Source organism: Humulus lupulus, chromosome 4 (assembly GCF_963169125.1).
Source record: "Humulus lupulus chromosome 4, drHumLupu1.1, whole genome shotgun sequence".
NCBI lineage: Eukaryota > Viridiplantae > Streptophyta > Magnoliopsida > Rosales > Cannabaceae > Humulus > Humulus lupulus.
The window spans coordinates 86,259,727-86,263,782 of record NC_084796.1 but is presented as its reverse complement, the minus strand read 5'-3'; positions in this window follow the sequence as shown (position 1 = coordinate 86,263,782).

Here is a 4,056-nt window from a genome sequence, read left to right as displayed (position 1 = left end):
TAACTAAGGCTGCGCTTATGGCATGCTCAGACACTGCCAAGTACAGGTATAGCCTCTCGCCCTTCTCAGGTTTCACCAACAGGTGTGGCTTCCCCAAGTGCTCCTTCAGCTTGACAAATGCCTCTTCGCATTTTTCATCCCAAGCGAACTTTTTGCTCCCTTTGAGGATGTCAAAGAAGGGGAGGCACTTATCAGTGGACCTTGAAATAAATCTATTAAGGGCCGCCACCCTTCCCGTTAAGCATTGCACTTCCTTCTTGTTATTTGGTGGGCTCATATCTATTAGGGCCTTTATCTTATCAAGATTGGCCTCGATGCCTCTGGAATTGACCATGAAGCCCAAGAATTTTCTTGAGGATACACCGAAGGTGCACTTGACGGGATTCAACTTCATTCGGTATTTCCTAAGTGTGTCGAACATCTCACCAAGGTCCTTGTTGAGCTCTGTTGCATCCTTGGTCTTTACTAACATATCATCCACATACACCTCCATATTCCTCCCTATCTGGTTAGCGAACATCTTATTCACCAATCTCTGATAAGTGGCACCCGCGTTCTTCAACCTGAAGAGCATCACCTTGTAACAGTAGAGCCCTTTGTCTGTAATGAATGACGTGTGCTCTTCATCTGCTGGGTTCATTGGGATCTGGTTGTACCCCGAGTAGGCATCCATGAAACTCAGTAATTCATGTCCTGACGTCGCATCTACTAGCTGATCTATCCTTGGAAGTGGGAAGCTGTCCTTAGGACAAGCTTTATTCAGGTTCGAGAAATCGACGCAGGTCCTCCATTTCCCATTTGGTTTTGGCATGAGTACTGGGTTCGACACCCACATAGGGTAAAAAGACTCACGGATGAATCCGTTGGCCTTCAGCTTGTCGACCTCCTCTTTTAATGCTGCGTACCTTTCTGGGTCTAGCGCCCGCCTCTTCTGCCTAACAGGCCTCGCTTCTGGGGAGATATTTAGATGGTGGCACATCACACCGGGGTCTATACCCACCATATCCTCATGACTCCATGCGAATACGTCTGTATTATCCTTCAAAAATCTTATCAACTCCTTTTTCACGTCACTTTGCAGGCTTCTCCCTATCTTCAACTTTCTTAACGGTTCATCCGTCACTGTAACCTCCTCTACTTCCTCCACTGGTTCCGCTCTTGACTCTTCCATGACTCGAGGGTCTAACTCCTGCGGGTTTCCTGTTGGCACACGTAACGCCTCATGTATCACCATGGCCATTGGTTCCTGCGGTTTTACTGGCGTGCGGAGTGAGGTGTTGTAACACTCCCTTGCCTCTCTCTGTTCTCCTTTCATGCTAGCGACCCCTCCTGGAGTCGGGAACTTAATAACCAGGTGATATATTGAAGTTATGGATTTCAATTCTCTTAGGGATGGTCTCCCCAATACTGCATTGAATGCCGACGCGCAATCTACTACGACAAAGTTTGCCATGACTGTAGTCTGTCGGGGTTGCTCCCCCATGGAGAGTGCTAACTTGATCATCCCTAAAGGTTGCACCGAATCCCCCGTGAATCTATATAAGGACAATTGGCAGGGCTTTAGATGACGAATGCCCAGTCCCATCTTTTCCAAGGCAGGGCGATATAGGATGTCCACCGAGCTCCCGTTGTCCACTAGGACTCGATGCACGCGCATGTTTGCCAACTGAACTGTCAACACCAGCGGATCGTTGTGGGGAAAGTGTACCCCCCGCGCATCCTCCTCAGTGAATGTTATCGAGTCATTTTCCCCCTTGAAACTTTTCGGGGGTCGCTGTTCTAAACTCATGACGCAGGGTGGTGGGCTTCGCCGAGCCTCTCTTGCATATTTATCTAGCCCCTTCCAAGAGTCCCCCCCAAATCTTGGACCTCCGAAAATGGTTCAGACCTCCCCCTGTATTTCTGGGGCTCGCCCTTGTGTTTGGGGTGCTGCAGGCTCGTCCTCTGGCTTTGGCCTTTCTCTTCTGACATAACGGCCTAGGTGTCCCCTACAGATGAGCTCCTCAATTTCTTCCTTCAAATGGATACACTCTGCCGTGGTGTGACCAATATCCTTGTGGTACTGTCAGTATCTACTGGGGTCCCTTTTGGACCAGTCCTTTCTCATTGGAGGGGGCTTTTTGAAGGGAACTCGATCTTCGTTGGTGAGGTAAATATGCTCCCTGGTATTAGTGAGGTTCGTATAGTAAGTATAAGCTGCTTGCCTATGAACATTCCCTCGTTTGGTTTTCCTCTGCTGGTCATCTCTTGACCCATCGTACTCCCTTTTCTTCTTTGTTACATTCGACCCGTCGTTAGCTGGGGGCTTCGCGTGGGGCTCCTCCTTTCCTGCCTTTAAGTTTGCGTGGCCATCCTCCACACGGATGTACTTCTGCGCTCTCTCGTAGAAGTCATCTAGATCGGTGACTTCCCTCTTCAACATGTTGTCCCACAACTTGCTTCCTGGGAGCACTCTGGCTGTAATGGCCATTTTTAACTCTCGGCGAGTTAGGCTCCCCACTTTCGCGGCCTCCATATTGAACCGGTGAATGTAGCTCTTTAGGCTCTCATTCTCCCCTTGCTTCACATTGGCCAGGATGGTACCCGGCATCGTGTAGTCCCGCACGACATGGTGCTGTTGGAGGAATTCGTCAGAAAACTGCTGCCAGGACCTGATGGACCCCGGCCTTAATCTTTTGAACCATTTGTAGGCGGATCCTTCCAAAGTGACAGCGAAGCAGTGGCATCTGGCTCCACTTCCAATCCCTCTCAGTTTCATTAAATCGTTAAACGCATCCAAGAGGTACTTTGGATCCGTATTTCCTTCGTAGGGGGTCATATTGGGTTCCTTAAAGTTGGCAGGGAGCCGGATGGCCTGAATCTCCCTCACAAAGGGCGACTCATGGTCAAATTCTTCCTCAAAGACCTGGCCGTCGAATGCGGTGACGATCTTGCTTCGCAGGCTCCTCATCTCCGTGTCTAGGTCCTGCCTCCTCTTGCTTAGAGTGTCCCTCAAAGCGGACCATCTAAGATCCGCCTTTCCCTTGCCCTCTCGATGCGCCATAGGGGGCATGGTCCTTTTGCCCGCCCTCTTTTTATTGAGCTCCTCCTGTAAGTCTGAGGGTGCTCTTTTAGAGGTGACCTCGTCCTCATTGCGAGGGGCAGCGTTGGTCTTTGGCGCTGGTTTCTGGGCCTGCTTAGGTGGTTCAGGGTGCTCGCGTTGCTTCGCTCGGGGGGTGTTACTGGTAGAGTGTCGGGTTCTCCCATCATCTACTGGTACGGTGGTCTCCACCCCATCCTGGCCTTTCTCCTTCCTCTTAGGCAAGGTCACGCTTGATTTACCCTGCAACAGGCCATTCAGGACCTCTTGCATGTTCTCCAAGGTGGTCTCCAACCTTTGGTTCTTACAGTGGAGCTCACGTATTTCCTCTTAATAGAATCGAGACTTCGAACTCGAGCTCACGGAATGGACCCGGGGATGCTTGTCATGCCTACGGGTAGAGGGGCCCGGGTCCTGCCGGCCGGAGTTCGGTACCTGTGGTGGTTTTGGGAGAGGGAACTCATTAGCATTTTCCGGTGGTGCTCTTGGAGGACTTTCTCCAGGTGGAGCAGCCGGTGACGAGGCCACTCTATCTCCTCCGTGAACCTCAGGGTCCTTCGGGAGGTCCACGTCTCTGGGCGGAGGCCTTCAGCTACACTCCGTTCAGGTGAACCTCTACCTCTTGTGGTTTCCTGAGTCGCTTCGAACGTCTTGGCATCTCTTCTCGCTGGAAAAAATGGTAGAACAGTAGCTTGGAACTAACGTTCCCATAGACGGCGCCAAACTGTTGACGGTGAGAACTCGTCAACTAAGTTGAGTTGGAAAAAATTATCAAGTAAAGATAGTCAATGAAAAAGCTGTAGAAATTTAAGTAATAACTCAAGAACAATGACATAACAATAATGGAGAAATCAATCTTTCATTCACTCTCAAGCACTTGCTATAGTAAATTTTCCAACCCCCTTTCAGGTGGAGCTAGAGTTCATTTTATAGTAGGCTCTAATGGTCCTGGGTACATGGTGGTCTAGGAGACCAAG